General features: G+C 38.6%; 1 protein-coding gene and 1 long non-coding RNA gene across 3 annotated transcripts in view; one reads left to right on the top strand and one right to left on the bottom strand.

Moving 5' to 3' along the window:
* The window catches only part of LOC111575530 (protein kinase cGMP-dependent 1), a 90,417-nt gene that overhangs the window by 31,234 nt on the left and 40,789 nt on the right, over positions 1 to 18,394 (bottom strand). The gene's annotated exons all lie outside the window — the stretch shown is intronic.
* LOC129350838 (uncharacterized) lies at positions 1,678 to 3,492 on the top strand. Its single transcript, XR_008604398.1, has 2 exons — positions 1,678 to 2,043; positions 2,988 to 3,492. It is a non-coding gene; the product is annotated as an uncharacterized LOC129350838 (long non-coding RNA).

Raw genomic sequence — 18,394 nt, 5'->3', positions numbered from 1 at the left:
TCAATTGTGCACTTGTACAACAGACTGAGGAGTACAGAAAAAGAAATGTCCAATCTGACCCACCCAAAAATACTGGGAATCCCCAGGGAGCCCTCTGGGCACAGGGACATGTGGGGATATTAGAAAAATAAATCAGATAAGAGTGTACTCGGTATTTTGTCTGAGTGTGTATGTCTGCTGCTACAGCTCTTGATTCCTTTTCTTCATCTTTGTGTGACACTCCTTCACAGAATCCTTAAGATACAAAATCAAGTTCTGGTAATAACAGTGTGGTGTTTATTGATTGTAGAAGAGGGATTTCTTTGCTTGCTGTCCTTAACAACAGAGGAGCACCTCTGCAGCTGATTGGGAATCAGTGTGTCCCTTAATAAATGTGACACACACACATCACACCAACTTCCGTTAGGTCAACACAAGAGCGAGTATTCTTCCACCAAGATGTGATTCTATCCAGCTTTCATTTTGAAGTTTTTAGAGTGACTTTTGAGTGTGAATAAGCACAAGCCTCCACTTGCACTCCTACAGTAAGTATGCACTATACATATACACACACGTGCACTATCACAGACCCCACAAATCATTCTCCCTGCAGACTAAGAGTGTGGCAGCACTTTAAAATCGGGCCAAACAGCAGGAGAGATGCCCTCATTACAGAGCCTGACACTGTTTTTACTTGGAGACATTTTCTTGGAGCACAAACCCCAAAACACACGGCTTGACGTAGAAATGTATACAGACACAGATGTGTGGAGATATGCAGGCACTGTTCCCTCTAAGCTGCGCGCGTGGGCAATTGCGCACTGCTGAAACGGTCTCCGCGCACAGAAAATCTGCTGCGCACAAAAAAAAAATCCAACCTAAATTGTAAATAAAATAAACACGTAACAATTCATTCTGTGCTATTTTTCAATGTGAGTCAGTGAGTGACCGGTGACTGGCTGCTGCAGCCAATGATGCGATTCACATACGTATTTACCATAGACTGTATATAATGGTATTTACGCAGCTAATCAACGTCAGGCGTCCTTATGTGTAGCCACCGTTGTTGTCATAGATATGAATGAGTAGATAGGACACGCCCCTTTGAGCTGCGTGCTACAGCGAGGCTAAGCTAGTGGGGGCAAAGTTTCAGTGCATTCCGTTGATGTAGACGGCGTGAAAACGGAAACAAGTATGCCGTCTCACTGTGCTGCATACAATTACACACTGCGTCGTACGATTGAGACAAGGAAACTTGGAATGACTTTTCATAGGTAAGAATAGTTTTTGGCTCTTTTTTCATTATGAAATCTTGTTGAGAGCTTCCAGTCTATGAGCGCTAACTAGTTAGCCACTAGCAAAACACTAAGGCGAGCTAGCAGCTTGACAACCAAATACCAGACGATTAATAGTAGCTGTAGTATAGTTGTACAAGCAGTAGTAGTAATACTAAAAGTAAGAGCAGCAGCAGTAGTATAAACAGCTGTTTGAGTCGTAGAAGTAGTATCAGCATTTGTAATAGTATTACAAGTTGTAGTAGCAGTGCCAGTATCAGCAGCAGTAGTTGGGTGTAAGACCACTACTACTAGTAGTAGTCAGATTGCTATTACTACCACCAATACTACCAATAGTAGTTATAAAGCCTAACTCATATATATCCAGATTACCATCTATGCTCTTCCTCCAAACCCATTTTATGATTGGGATTACAGGCAGTTCTTTAGGACTGCTCTCAAATAATTGAAATGTTACTAAACAAGGTTATACTTATCAAATTAAATAGCTCTGGTCTCCAGTATATTGGCGAATTCGGTTCTTTGTACTTAATTTATTAGCATGATTTCTTTTTAATATGTTGTGTACAGACTTAATTACTTCTCTGTCTACTTTTCTTACTCCATGTAGGTTTCCCAGAGACTATGGGTTGAGGAGGAAGTGGAAGTTTGTCGGCTTAGACCTGGTGTCATTCCATCAGTGTTAAACTTCCCGGCTCATCTTGGAAGAGTACGTGCCAGAAAGACCACGACCAAGCAGCCTTGAGATCTTAGACAGCGTCTCCCTGAGGTGGGTGTCGACGGTGTTCACAGTCAGGTCTGTGGTAATCCCGTCAAAAAACAAAACAGAAAAAAAATCTAGATTATAAATCAACATGTAACCAAAGCACTCTGTGTATAATGCCATAGTATAGGATGTAGTTCAGAAAATGTCAAAGTATAGTATGCTTTACTCAAGAATAACATAGTATGGCCTGTAGTTCATAGTACAGCATGTTGGCAAGAAAAAAAAACAAAACATAGATTATTATGTGGTTCAAAAAGCGCAAAATGATAGGATGTTGCCTAAAATTGTCATGTATGATATGTGGTTCAAAAAATGTCATAGTGCAGTATATTGTCAAAATATTATGTAATTCAAGAAAACATCAGAGTATAATATGTCATCTAAAAAATGCCATAGAATAATAATTTCATTGCACAAGTAAAAGTATAGTAACTTTTAAAACTGTTCGAATTCTTATATGTTGCTAAAAAACCCCCAAAAATAACTAAAACAAAAAAAACGTCAAAGTAATATGTCAGTTAAAAAAGCCTATAGTATAGCGTGTCGCCCAACAAACATCATAGTATAGCATGTCACTCTAAAAACGTCACAGTATAGCCTTTAGTCCACAGCTGTCAGTAGGTGAGGAGCAACACAAAAACAGTCCAAACGCTGGTTTCCAGAGGGTTAGACAAGAATTTATTTGAAAGAGTAAGTTTACAACAACACAACATGTGAGGGGGTTAAAAACAAATGGGTGTTGGTAAAATAAAAATAAATAAACAGAACTAAAAGTGAACTTCATGTTGGCATTGATGGGCATTCCAACCAGGAACAAAGTAAAAGATAATCAGTACGAAAAAAAAACTCTTCCTGTTCACCTCTTAAAACCCCAAAACACACCGCAATAGCACCCTAAACTAAAGCTACCAATGGGTTCCCTGTTTTCCTTTCTGAACAATTCAAAGGTCTCTCTCTATCTCCCCACACATCCACCAACCACTGGAACACATCTCCAAAGTTCTGCCGGGCCAGCTCAGCTTCCCCTCAGAAGAAGTGCCGCCACCTGCCAGATGAAGGAGCCTTTTGAGAGGCAGCTGGCATCGTGATTGGACTGTACTTTGGTCTGTTCCAGTCCAGCTTCAGCTCCAGAGACGGCAGGCGGGACGAGTCAACGGAGGCCGGATGGACGAAGGCATGCAGCTGAGTACAATCCAGAAAACAACAGAAGAGGAGTGCAGCAGCCCAGGGCCAGAACAACCAGAGTAGCATCGTATGTCTCTTAGAAAACATCATAGTATAGCCTTTGGTATGAAAAAACACCATCATATACATCGTATATTGTACATATAAGAAGTCAAAGGAAAGAGACACACATTGTAGAATCGTAGTAATTGTGGGCTGACTGATTTACTGATTATCAGTATTTTATTTTTTACTGATTTACGGTAATAAATACATTTAAAAATGGTGCTACTTTGGCTCTGAACCTTTATCCACCTGTGGTCGCTCTGTCTTCTGGAGTGATTTGATTGGTTATACGTAACGGATAAAACTCCTTTAACTTAACATCTGTAAACGAAACAAAAACGTATCAACAAAGTTTTCTGTTAGAGCTTGTGTTCTTCTAAGTTTAACTCAAGATTTTAAATACTTTCATTTACTGCAAATGAATATCCAAATGAATATACTCCAAATGTCTCACTAATAATCATTATCAGCCTTAAAAACCCACAAAACACCCCTTTATACTCGACCACACTTAGTACAGTCCGGTTCCCCCTTCTATAAATCTGCTTGGAATCGTCCACTTCCTGTTTGTCAAAGTGGCCTTCTACCTGGACAGGTTTTGTTGGAGCTCATGCAACAAACATTTTGGGTAACTGCACTTTAATATGGATGGATGACACTGAATTAGAGTCTGTATTAATGAGACTGAGTTAAGATATGTAGCTCTGTCATTAAATACGAAATTATTTCTCAAAATTCACAGAGAAAAGTCTGAAATGTTTGCTAGGTTAGCGTCCCACATGTTCTTTGGCTCAGCTAAAGCTAACTCTCTGCAACTTCTGGATCTCTTGAGTTGCTTGTTGTTAAAATATCTTGCTAGATTTGCTGAAGCTCTGAAAGTCTGAGATATTTGTTAGAAAATAAGCTCATTGTCATGTCTGATCTGAACTGTCTTCTTTTGTTTTAACTTTCCCTAAACTTAGGAGTTAATGACAGAGCAGCACATCCAGACTCAGTCTCATTTATGTAGAGATTAAACTTCAGTGTCATTCATTGATGTTAAAGTGCAGTTTTTCAAATGTTTGTTGCAAATGCTTCCGACCAAACCAGTCCAGGTGGAAGACGGTGTGAAGAGAAAGCTCCAGAGCATGAATATCACACATTTACGTTCAAATCTTTGAGTACTTTGCTGATGTTTGTTTCTAAGTGTTTTTTGACACTCGGCCCCAAAGATTAAAACCTTTTACGGCTCACAAGCTGCAACAATTCACACATTATCAACTATCTTTCTGACGAACTAAGATAAAAAGTGAAAAACTGCCTGATTCCTGCATCATGAATGTAAATCTTTTTGGCTTTTATGACAGTAAACTGAATATATTTGGGTTTGGCATTTTATAAACCAAAACAAGAAATGAATTACTGGAGAAAACAATCAACAGATTAATGGTCAAAGAAAATGTGTTTTCCAACATATATGGCTGAATTACTCCAACATTACAAGATACATACAATTTTAATTCAATTTTATTTATATAACACCAGTTACAGGTCAAATTGTCTCAAGACACTCTATTTTTATATTTTTTGTCATATTTAAAATATGACAACGTAAGAAATTTAAACCTCTTGACTAATCCAATTTATTATTTGGTTTTTAAGAGACTAATCAATAATTAAAATATCTTTCTCCACTAAAACTAATAAACATGAGGTCAAATAGAAGGAACAGTTTTAAATACTGCAGTCCCACGACGACAAGAATAAAGTTTCTCAACAAAAACTAAATATGCTGGTGGATTCCATTAAACTCCTAATAAAGCATAATAAAGTGTGATACTAAAGGTTTGTGGTGCTAAAAATCTCCAAGTAAAGATATCAAGTTGAACATCTGGATGGAGGTTGATAAAAGTTGACCTCCCTTCATTTCTCTGGAGCGACTCCATGGATTTTATGGATGGTGGTTAAAGACCTGCTCTTCTAGTGGTCTTCCTTGTTGTCGCTGTAAAAAGTCACTCCATCCTGGCCGACTTCAACATCTCTTCATGACAAGTTGTTCTGCCTCTGACCTCGTGGAAACTCCAGAAACTCGGGAAAACCCGTGGAGACTCGAAGAACTCGTCGAGACTCGAAGAACTCGTGGGGCGGGGGAAGGTGTGGTGGGTGGTGGGGGAGTAGAGGGGGGAGGCCGCCACCCACCTCCCCGCCTACTCTCCGCCCTGACTCCACCCAGACTCCGCCTTGGCTCCGCCTGTGTGGTCACTTGGAAACTACGATGACAAAGGGACGACGAAATTATGTTTTTTTATCTGATCTGTAGCTCAGTGAGTTAAGGATTTGCCTATGGAGCTGCAGGTCGCTGGTTCAAGACCAGACACTTCTTAAGTTTTCTCAAAATTCTGACAAAGACAAAGAAAGAAAAAGGCCGGTGGTGGGTCTTGAACCAGCGACCTTCCAGTTGGTAGTCACTCTTCTTTTCCCCTGAGCTATTCGCTCAGATACTAAATCTTCTTTTTTTTGCGCATTTATCATCTATTTTTTGTCATTTTCAAGTTTTTTTTTTAACTCGAGTCCCGTCTCGACCGTTTTTCTCAGGAGGTTGGACTTCAGCCTTTGTGCTGGAGGGTGGAACCCTCAGTTCCAAGACTTTCGAAGCCTCCACACCTCCCGAGTCCTCAGGACCTGAGCTTTCACACAGTCTGAGGGCTGAAATTCCCTCAGTCCCACAGTAGTTCTCTGTTAGATTTAACTTTCAGACAGTCCAAGGACTGATATCTTCTAAGTTCCTGAGTAGTTCTCTGTTAGTTTGAGCTTTTCGACAGTCTGAGGACTGAAATCTTGAAAGTTCTTGAGTAGTTCTATGTTACTTTGAACCTTTAGACACTCTGAGGAGTGAAATCTTGAAAGTTCTTGAGTAGTTCTCTGTTAGTTTGAACCTTTCGACAGTCTGAGGACTGAAGTTTTAAAAGTTTCTCAGTACTTCTCTGTTACTTTGAACTTTCTGGTGAACAGAAGCCTTAAAACTTGTGACCATGAGTCTTGATTTCACATTTAGATCATCCGAGTTCTTCTCAGACCTTCACCTGTGGGTTTTTTAGAAATCCTCAACAAACTTTGATTCTTTTCACTGAACAGTAAAGTTTGTGGAGATCAGAAGGTAACATTAGTTTGATCGATGCCTTCAACTACTAGTAGACTTTATCTGGAAAGCAGTTTTCTGAAATGAGTTCTTAGTAAATCTGTCTACAATCAAACCAAGAACATAGAAAGAGGAAATGTTTGAAGAAACAACTTGATGTTTTCATTTCAGACTAGAAAACATTTTAAGGCCTTTATCTGTTTTTCCTCTTTTGATCATTTTATTGTTTCTTCTGTTTAATTTGATCTTCTAAAGTTTAACTGGTGTCTTTTCAAAGGTTTTGTCTTTAGTTTGATTCTTCTTAAATGTTTAGTTTTGCTCTTTTCTCACCTTTTATTCTGTTCTAATGTCTGATCTGATTTCGAAATGTTTTGTCTTTTTAATGTTTAATTGTTGTTTTTTTCAAACGTTTTATCGGCTTGTTTGAAAAATTTCCTTTTCTTTCCTAATGTTTAATTTTTCGATTAAATCTTTAAGGTTTTTCTTTTTAAATGTTTTACCAGCTTTTAATGTTTAATTTTCTTTTTTAATGCTTCTTTATATTTTCTGTTTAATTCCTATTTAGTTTTATTATCTTTAAGATTTAATTTTCTAATTAAACATTTAATTTTTTAATTAAATGTTTTGACTTTTAAAGGTTTAATAATCTAATTAAATGTTTTGTATATTTCTAAATGTGTAACATTCTTGTTTAATTGTATTTTTTAAATGTTTAATTATCTAAAATATTTCATCTTTAATGTTTAATATTTTTGTTTAAAATTTTTGTTTAATTTCATAATTACATGCTTCGTATCTTCTGTTTAATTATCTAATTAAATATTTTGTCTAAAATAATTGTATTTAATGTATAATTTTCTTTTTAAAAGTTTTATTATATTAAATGTTTTTTCATTTGATTTAATTGTTTTTTTACTGTAGTTTATTTCTTTAATCTTTTTTTCTGTCAAGATATTAACCCCAACCTTAAAAATGAAACAAACCCTTAAATCACCAAGAAAATACTTCTGTTGTCACAATCATGAGTTAGTCAATTATTCAGTTTATCAATTCAGCTTTATTTGTTTAGCACCTTTCACACAGATTACAAAACTAAACAAGCAAAGAGAAAAAACTATGCTAAAACTATGATTAAAACTCAAAAACAAACAAAAAAAAAAAGATTTAACATCGTAATAAAATATGTTGTGTCCAGGGGATGGAGGGAGTTTATTGAAGTCTTCTTGGGCTCACGTGGGAAATCATTTAAAATATAAACTTGATATTCAGTCTAAGGAAACTGCAGAGTGACAGAAGAACCAACAATATCTCCTGTTTTCTCCTTTAATGAGTCGACTCTTCTTGTGCTTTCAGACCAAAGAACTACAGACTCTTCACAACCTGCTCAAACTCTTGGTACAGGACCTCACCACACGGGTCAAGAAGGTTTCCGTCTCATTTCTACTCTGAAGCTCACCTTCTCCTGCTCAAACTACTGACAAATGTTTCTGCTGCTCTACAGTCTGGTCTCCAGAACTTCCTAAAAACTCTCAAAGTCTCTTCTGCTGCAGGTTGCTTTGTAGAACTGTTCCAGAAAACCTCACTAAACCACATGGAGGAGCCTCAAGATAGTCGTCCAAATGAAACCATACAAAAACCAAACTAGTACAACCTAAACACTAAAGTCTCCTGCAGCCTACCAGAGAACCTCTGAGAACAGTGAATCAGGACAGGAACTCTTACCTTCTGGACAACCAACGTTGGTTCACAAACAAGAATACAGAATGTGTCTGACCAGAAACCTCTAAAGACTCACTACAGCCAAGATAAAGACACAGCTGCACCAAATCTACTAATCACTGCACACATTAGCACCATGTGCTAACTGTGGCTGAAGAACCACATTTACCAAGACAACTATGCGGTACAAAGCCCTAAAACACACCAAGAAACACATTAAAGTCTATTTTACTGCTGGAAGCTGCAAGCCAACGCCTAAAGAACAAACTAAAGCAATGGATCCAAATCTGGTTCTGTGGTGAAGAGAAGCAGAGGAAATGTTTGGCTGCAGCTAAATAAAGCAGGAAGACACTGAGCTGCTCAGGTGTTCCTGATAACACCAAGCTGCTCAGGTGTTCCTGATAACACCAAGCAGCCACCTGGACAGCCAATAGGAACACAGCTTCCTGGAAGTCCAGAGGGCTGGGTTAGTGAAGGAAATTTAATTTAAAGTTGAAGCAGAAAGTTAACAAAGAAAGTTGAAAACCACCTTCTGATCCCTGAAATCTCTGAGTTTTCACACAAAGAACACCTGAACATGTCAAACTGGTTCCATAGTAGAACCATCATTGTAAAAACGTCATAGTATGGTGTGTTGCTCAAAAAACATTAGGACCCGGCTGTCAGGGGACAAACATGTAAGAAACATGAGAACAGAGAGAACCCAACCAGTAGGTCACAGTTTATCATCCCCCAGTCATCTCCTGAAGTCCATATGGTGAGAGACATCAGTATCTGGTTGTTCATTTACCAGAGGATGCTTATAATCATGCTGATGTGGTCTGTACTCTACAGTATTTTAGTGACTCAATAAATGCCTACGTTGTTTTTTTAAAAATGCTTTTTAGTTTTTAATAAACATTTAACATATGTGATCAATAAATGGCCTTTGCCTATCTTAAGAAAAATTCACTCAGAACTCTGATATGTTAACAGTACTAAATAAATCAATAAATACATGCATACACACAAAAATAAGTGAATACATTAACTGTGTTAAGATAAGATTTAGATTTTAAAAAAAGTTGTCTATGTTTTTGCAGAATCCAGTATTTGCTCACTGGTTGGTCATTACATTTTGTTAGTTTGATTTCACTGTTTAAAATGATGCCACGTCTTTTCAGACAGAACCTGTGATAATAAAACAATACAAAATTTTTAGTTCCGTGTTAATAAAGCACTTAAAGCTTTAAGTATGGCTAAATGTTTTTTTCAAAATTAAATATATCACTCCTTAGGTGGTAGTGGCCCCAAGTTCAGTAAAGTTGGAAAGATATTCACAGATTCGGACTTCCAGCATCAATAACTCATTAGATATAGGTTGTCAAAACATAAACGGTGCCTCTTTCCCATTGTTGCAAGGCAGACAATGTGCTACAAGCCCAGTTTTATCAAAAGTAGCTGTCTGTCAAGCTACAGGAATAACATTGGTGTCTATGGAGTGAACAGGGTCCGTCTGCAATTTGCAAAACCACTGCAACAGTAAAGAGAGACAAATATTCAATAACTTCACTCTTATACATTGTAGTGTCACTAAAATCACTGCAGCCTTCAACTGGCTCCTGTTGACAAAGTGTTTTAACAGAAATGTAAATGCTGTAATTTGATTCTTTTAATGAACCATGTAACTTGAATGGATGTGATGCTGGTGTGACCACAGTGCACATGTCTGATGTTGCTCACAGTGGTCCAAGGGACGCTCAGGGAGTTTGTGTGTTTGCTCAGACTCATGAAAAATTACAGGGAACATTGTATGCAGGCATCGTGTACGAGCACGCACAGATAACTGATACACACACAGGTTGTGCATACACACAGATACACACAAGTATGTCTTCCCATAAGTTTAAGAAAACGCATGCTGCTGTTTGCACATAAACATAAACATGCACACTAACTGTAACTGGTTCCTTGACAATGGTGTTATTTTAAAAAAGTTTAAATCATATCTTAATCTTCTTACGCCTTATCTAATCCAAAAAAAAAGGGTATTTCTGTCGGGATTACATGGCCCAATGTTGGGGATAAATTACTCCAAAGTAAACAGCAAGAATCTGATATATAGGAACAGGTCTATAAAGAAATCATTAGCGTGGCCTTCTAATTTGACCCAGGGGCAGCTAGAGTGGGAGGTTAGACGTCATTGCCCACTATGCAGTGTGCAATAGTGTTTTGACAGGAAGTGGGAGTATGGGAAATAGGATATGTAGGGAGCCCGCAGCACACTGCAGTAGGTAAACGTATTATTCTGAGCCTTGGCCAAATTGCACTGAGACTCGGGGAGCTAGTTATCCTGTACTGAGGGTGCAGATGAATGTTTTAATGCTCATGGGTTGCCAACCATTAGCTTCACAGCTTTTTGGATGTACATAGCACCCCTGGCTGTGCTGGAGCTGCGAGGATGTTGTTTGCAAATGCTTTTGAAGAATCGGCCAGTGTGTTGTTCCAGCGATCATTTGGGGATTAACCTGTAAATGCATGCAACATGAAATCCACAAGTGAATAGTGTACATAAAGGGGGAGCAAATTTACTTCAGTCTCAACAGACCTGACAATGAGCCCTACGTTAAGGAAAAATTTGTACAGAGCTTAGAGGGGACCAGCTGCTAAAGATCGCATTGAACTGTTGCTGCATCATACTGTACCAGCTGTTATCCTGCCCACTTTATGTAGTCATAGTCTGGGAAGATAATCATTAGCATTGGTCAGATTTCAGATGTATCCCTTTTAGTTTGCAGTGTATGTGGTAAGGATAAAAAAACACTGAAAAAAACGGCTTAGTTCAACACACATAGGGCGGCGTTGGGGGAGTGTTGAAGTATTTGATGTGTCTCGGGTGGCACTTGTAGCCCACAAGCTGTCATGCAGACTTACAGTTAGCCGAGACACAGTGGCTGGGATATGCCAATGTGGGGATCAAAAGTGTTTGAATTTGTGAAAAACTGCCTCCTGCCAAAGCTGCAAAAGTGACCTATTGATGTGCACTAATCTGCAATCTGCCAGTGTGTGGCTTTATAAAGGAAATATCAAGTGTACGTGCAGGTAATATATATTCATATGCAGCTAATGTGTGTTGCACTTATTTATTACATCTCACAAATCCCATTTTGATGGCTACTTCAAAGTTCTCTTTTTGTATGTGCATGCAAAGTGATGGTTTCCATATTTTACTCCTTCATTTTCAGTCTTCCTGCTAACTACTGGTATAACACTGATTTCTCTTTTGCACTGAAAGCTCCTGTAAACTGAATTTAAACCCACCTCAGAATAAAGGAGTTCTATTCATAGCCGTACTGCCCACAGCCCAGCATGTTATCATTTGGTCATGCTCCTCCTTTCCTCCTTTCTCCTTGATGCAGTGATTGTAATCCCTCACCCCTCAATTACGTGCAACAATAGATCAATAGTTTTCATTGTGGACCCTGCAACAACTAGATAACTAGATCCCTTGGCATGTTAGAAATATCTCAGACCAGAGGCTCTGTGTTTAAAAAAGGAAAACAGTGTGGGAAAATATATAGATGTCATTGACAAGATAGAATGCAAGACAAAGGACATGCACTGTAGAAGGAGTCATTCTTTCATTTGGCTCAGTCGTAATTCATTGTAACTGAATTTCAGCCTGGGGAATTATGTAAATGCTCCATGTGTGTTGTTCTTCTAATCTAATTTTTGCTCAAATTATATAAACATAGGATGAGGACATTTTTCTTCTCTCTTCTCCGGTCATGGCAATTTACATCCAGACAGTCTGGGTTGAAAACATTAAAAATTTCTGCGTTTCTGTGACTGTAATCTTGACTTTTTCTTGTGAGCATCATACGTTTTAATGGGGTTTAAAATGAGTCAAAACAGTCTACGTCTGGCCCGTGATGATTCAGCCGAAGCATAAAGCCTCTGCCATTCGGATTGCAGAAAGGCCCACATTTCTATTAACAAAAAAACAGCACAGGGCCACATGAAAGTGGTACTTAAAGATTAGACCAGAGTCTCAAGCAGTGAAGTGTGCAGGGAGCCTTATGTGCTCTGATAGCAAGAAATATTTTTGTATAAAGCACTGCTTATGTACATCTTTAAAAGTAAATGACAAAAAATAAGTGCTAAAATATGCCTTCTCTCTACACATCATCACGTTTATCACGTGCCTACTGCTATGCCTGTAAAACACGAACATGTTAAGGTCATGACAGATGAAGCTTTGCATTTTGATAAATTATTCACAAAAAAAATCTGCACATGTATATACACACACAGATTTCCGTCTTTCTCCGTTTCACAGCTATATAATGTTAGCATGCCGGTAATCAAATCATTGTCATGCAGCAAAGAAAACCTTTGAAATATTAATCAACGTGTCTTTGGTACCATTCTGGTTAATAGGACATGCTCGACTGTGGATTATCATTTTAGTACTTGCGGCTGATCAACCTGGGGTTGTAGAGCTTCCTTCTGAGAGAAGGACAGGCGTCTCCAAACTAATTAGTGAGAGCATCCACCATAAGAATTTCATTCTGGAATATTGTTACAATGTTTGGGTTTGAGGGTATTCCAATTGGTTTTCGCCGTCACTCTTAAAACTTTTTCCCGCTGCTAAATCTGTGACCCGCCTACTCGTGCAACTTAATTTCCATCCTCAACAATCTCTCCTTAACTCCCCGCTGTTTGCTTCCTTGGAAATAAGAAAATCAACCAACCTCTTCTCACTGACTGTGACACATGCAGCCACATGTTGTGAATGAATTCAGCTCCTCCAAGGCTTCCTTGTTTTTTTGGAAAGCCTTGTGAGAGTAAGGCTGTCAGGCCTGCAGGGTGGAAGAGTGTAATCTCCTTTCCCCCTAAGTCATTAATAACATCAGCCAAGTCTGATTACATCTAGATGAGCTCTTTAGAGCGTGAGAAAGCAGGACAGGTCATTTATGCCAGGCAGTACCACAGAGCCTAAAGAAAAAGAGGAATTGTCTTTATAATTATGGCTTAAAACATAATAATTATTACAAAGGTTTACCAGTGCAGGACAAACATACATACTGGGTTATGTTTGGTGGATGGATGGATGGATGGATGGATGGATGGATGGATGGATGGATGGATGGATGGATGGATGGATGGATGGATGGATGGATGGATGGATAGATAGATAGATAGATAGATAGATAGATAGATAGATAGATAGATAGATAGATAGATAGATAGATAGATAGATAGATAGATAGATAGATAGATAGATAGATAGATAGATAGATAGATAGATAGATAGATAGAGTAGGGTGGTATCATGTGCACTTATGATGGCTCTCAGTGAATCTCAATGCAGAAAAGTAGCTGCTTTAATCAGAAGCAATCTCCAGCTGCCGATTCTGCCAATAGTCTCCTCATGTGGGAGTCCATGGACTTGGAGGAGCAGCTGCTTGAGAAATATTGAGTTGAACATCATCCCACCTGCCATCCACCCACGATGCTCGCTCAGGCTATGCCATACAGCCACAGAGGATGCCACACATTTTGTTTCCAAGGATAACAGATAATAATCGCTGTTAGATCACATCAGTTTTAGCTGTGCTGTAAAAGCTGTTCATGATCTATGTCCGTGTCCATTTTTTTTTTTTTTAAGTACGCCTGACACCCAAATGTGTGGGAGTCATAATTTTTTATTTCATAAATCTAACGCTGAGCATAGACAGGATACTGCACTTACATTTTAGTCGGAAGCGCCCTGTCAGAAGCTGATTGAGGAGCATTCCTAAACGCAGGCTTTTAGCTTTCTGTCTCAAGATTAAAACATCTTTAACCACCCATCTCTGCAACAATAACAGACTTCACCTCTAACCTTTATCCATCTATTACAGCTGCTCTTGTTTGGAAGTTCATCATAAACATGTGCAAGACTTCAGTTTGGTCAGTTCAAGTAAGTTTTCCATTGCTGTGAAAGAAGACTGATCCATCTAAAGTTTGCACCGGGATTGTAGGCTTGCTCTTATTTGTACCTGCAGCCAAGCATTTTACGTTGACTATTTTCAGGTTAAAGACTTTGAACAGTTAGCCCTATAATCTTTTGGACACAAATTTAAAAATGAAATTGTGCTGTTAAACGTGAACCTCATCCTACTCTCTGATGGGATTTACTGAAGTCATTCAAGAAAGAGCTTCTCTAGATGGGTTGTGCTGTCTTTGTGGACAATTATTGTGGATGGCAGACGCTGTCACAACAAAGGTTATTTAAATGTGTTTTAAAACCCTAATTTAAAGCTCACTCTTTAGGTCCACACAGATTTTAAGCAAAGCAGACGGAAAGCAAGATGAAGACCCTCCAGCCGTTTTAAAAGTTCACAATGGCATGTTGACATGTTTATACTGTATTGTTAAGATATTGATGTAGAGCATATATAATGTTTGTTAGTTTGGCATTTCGGCATGGAAGAAATTTTCTAAATAGCACTGAACAAAGTACACATGGCTGATGGGGACGTGACTGGTTTTGCAGGTATCTGATCATAAAGCAAAGCATTAGACCAGATGATGGCACTAGATGAAAGCTGTGGGGAAAAATAACTATAGTTCATCCTCTGGGGACATGGAGGTCTGAACCACATTTAAAATAAAAATACATCCTATAGCAGTACAAATCCAATTTTTTATAATGTCAACATGTACATCCATGTATTTTTTATATGCTAGAAAATGCATTATGAGCAAACTAAGGAGTCAAGGCCATAGCTGAGCATTTCCACCTTGAAACTGCAGTGTACTAAACTGTACATGGAGTCAGACTTTCAGGTTTTCACTAATCCTGATGACTTGCAGCGTGGCGCATAATGTAGCATTAGCCTTCTTCAGAATCGGTTGCCATTTTTTACAAGTATGATAGAATTACCTCAATAGTTTAACATGCAATTGTGTAGTCTAGAGTACTTTTACAGTTTTTGAGCAAAGGTGAGCTGGTGTGCCTGAAGTGCAGCGAGTGAAGGAGGGGTGCATGAAGAGATGTGGGTGTTTTACAGATCTGTACATTCTACAGCAAGGAACAGTGTAGAGTCACATCTAAGCCATTTGTGGACAGGAAAATATTATTTTCATAGAGAAAATAATCTAAATACGTAATTCTGATCCACAGAGATGAGAGGGATTTAAAGTTTGAATGTTCACCTCAAGCAGCAACTACCACAGCTTGAACAATAAGCCATTGTCTAAGTACCTTAAAGTGCAATACCACTGAGAGTTGCTGGGTGACGGCTCCATAAAATCTCCACCAGACGCCTCATTCAAACAGCATCAACTTCTCTTATGAAATATCGAGTCACTAAATAATTAGTGTGCTGGTGGTCATTTTGAAAATAATTCAATATTTAAGTAGACTAGACAGCACTCGCTGTCAGCAGTTAAACTCTGATGCCTTCAATATGTGACGACATTCTAAGATGTTGCATTTGAAGATGTTGCCTGGCAACATGGGTGTCTTAGGCTCCACCCACAGGCAGCAAAAGGCCAGACAGAGGACCCCTGAAAAAGACCCTGAATGTGGCTACTGTTCATTCAAACAACTTAAATCTTAGCACTGCACGCCCTCGGGTCCCCAACAATACACCTGTAAAGTCTGAATAAGAATGAAAAATGAAAAATGGAACAGATATGCACACACACACAGACATTCCTTCAATTATAAGTTAGTCATGAGGCCCCAAAGATGTTTGCAGAGCAGGACTGGATTAATTGACATGCCTGGTCTGGAGTGGCCGTTTCAGCGAAGCCAGAGGTCAGTTATCACTGAACTTGAGTAGCATGTGCATCATTTTGATTCAGCTGTCATCATTTGTCTTTAGGGTAGTCAGTGAATGGTATGTTTTAATCAGTTTTTGGTTCACCAGAAGTTATGTAGTACATCCTTCATCTCTCATTGCATTTGAATATCCGTTTATTTAAGCAAGTAAATCTTGATTTGCTTACTATTTTCCAATTAGAAAATACACTCCTGATTATCTCTAGTTCATATTATAGCAATCCCTGTAATAGTTTGTGTAATATTGTGCTTTGAGTGCAAACCCCGTGGCAGTGCTGGAAGCAAAGTCAGTGAATCATCAGTAGAATTCATTTTCTGGCAACATCTGAAAGATGCCTCAAGACAATTTAATGGCAATCCTTCCAACAGTTACTTTGATATTTCGGCCTAGACCAAGCAGTGGACAAACCAACCACAACAAAGCCCAACAAATTGATGCTACCAATAGTTGGGTCATGCTGTCTTCCTTAGAGCCATACTGCCATTTTTAGCTAAAACAGCTAAAAAAAAATGTAAAAAACCTAGGCAGGTAGAAGCCGTGGCTACAATACCACACATTCTCTTGTCAAGAACTTTAAGAGCTGCATTACCTCCAGTTTGTCTGAAATCCATATTTCCAACAAAGGACTACCTGGATGGTATTTTACAGCAGCAGCAACATTTTTAGAGTACAATGGGATGAGAGCAGTCTCATGAGTCACAAATAATGTGCTGCAGTAGCACCGACAAACATCGCTGATGAAGGGTTCACATGAAGCAGGTGGAACAAACATACAATACTTTAAAAACCTCCAATGAATGGGAGAAATGGGTGACTACTATCTGTTTGTGGGTGAATATTTTAATCAGAAAATGGTAATAGCTACGCGGTGAAATACCATTCTGTAGTGCAGATTCATCAAAGTGTCACTGCTACAATTCCAATAAGATTCAAAGTAATGAATTATAATAAGGTGGGGGAAAAAAATTCAGAAATGCATTTTATCTATGACGGATTACCTGCAACAGTGTGGATGTTGGCGCTCACTTTCCATGAATACTCAACGAACATTGTTCCTTTTAAAAGCCTTTAATCGTTCCAATCAAATCGTGTCTCCTGTCTTTTGTTCGGTACATTTTACATTAAAAGGAATTCATCTCTTTTCATCATTTCATGGGGGTATGATGTAAGTCGAGCTACCTGAGCTGTTGACATCAATGCTAAGGACCACTGGCTTCATGTAAGGAGGACAAGGGAGGCATCTCTGCTCTCTCCTCCCCACAGCATACGAACAAAGATAAGAAATTACCTTTTCTCTATAAATTGCCTTCTCGTCGGTTTGCGAGATAAATTTTAATTGTTTGCTGTCCTCGTCATTACAGACAATCAACCAGAAACTATTTGCTACAGAGGAAATCAGTTTGAATAACCTGATAAATTTCAGTTTGCCCGGCTGTAGAAAATCAAATGGAGGAAATGAAGTGTGTTTGCTATTCATCACCAAGTCGAGTTATTTTTAGGTCCTGGTCCAGGTTGTAGCAGATGACACTTTTCTCTATATCACTTGTTCTGTAGACTCCACGCTGAAATATGTAGAAATATGGATTGGCTAGGCTGTAAAACCATGCAGTGTCAGCTGTATTTTAGTCATCTATATCTCAGGATTATTCCCTACTGAATGAGTTCACTACTTCAATATCTACAATAAAATTACACAACAAAGATAAGAGAGCTTCCTTTGTCAGCACTGACAGCAGCAAGGAATTACTGGCTGTGTCAGTGTTGTATTTCATAAGACCTTCTGTCAGTCAAGTCTGATGTTTTGTATCCCGCTGAGTCAAAAAAAAAAAAAAAAAACAAGTCTCTGCACCCAAAAATAACGAGCAAAGCCAGACTGATAATTCCCCCCACCATGTGACGAGTGCACGTCTGTGTCTATGTGTGAGTGACTGCCTGCCTGAACGCCAGCAAGTGTGAGCAGCACAGTCATCACTGTATATGTGTGAAGCCTTTTTTCTTTTTTTGCTTTTTATAATGATGAAACTGCAATTATTCCGACGAGCAGCCTCTTTTCTCTGCAGGACTCCTACATTCAGCTCAGTTTCTGTGAAATCCAAGACGAAACTGTTCATTATTGGGGAGGGAATGAAGAATCATGCAGACATTAGCTGAGGCAGTGAGTGGTCCAGAGATTACAAATGTCTTACTGACTAAACAATGTTTGTTCAGTTAAATTACAGCTTCAGCAGCATATGACTATATGTGTTCCTTAACATTTATCCTCTTTTGCACACTCCTGAACTGTTTGCAACCTACTGCTCAACTCCTAAGTGATATTACTATTCAGCCACAACCAGTTACAGTTTCATTGTGTTGCTAGTAGCAACCACTACTGGCACATCCGTGGCAGTGAAATCAACAATGTTACATCCAATGCTTTCACATCTCTCAGTTAAGCAAATATAGACCTTGTGACTTGCTACTTTATTTCCTA

This window comes from Amphiprion ocellaris, chromosome 16 (genome assembly GCF_022539595.1).
Source record: "Amphiprion ocellaris isolate individual 3 ecotype Okinawa chromosome 16, ASM2253959v1, whole genome shotgun sequence".
Classification (NCBI taxonomy): Eukaryota; Metazoa; Chordata; class Actinopteri; family Pomacentridae; genus Amphiprion; species Amphiprion ocellaris.
Note: the sequence above shows the minus strand (reverse complement) of the source record. Positions and strands in the feature narration are given on the sequence as shown.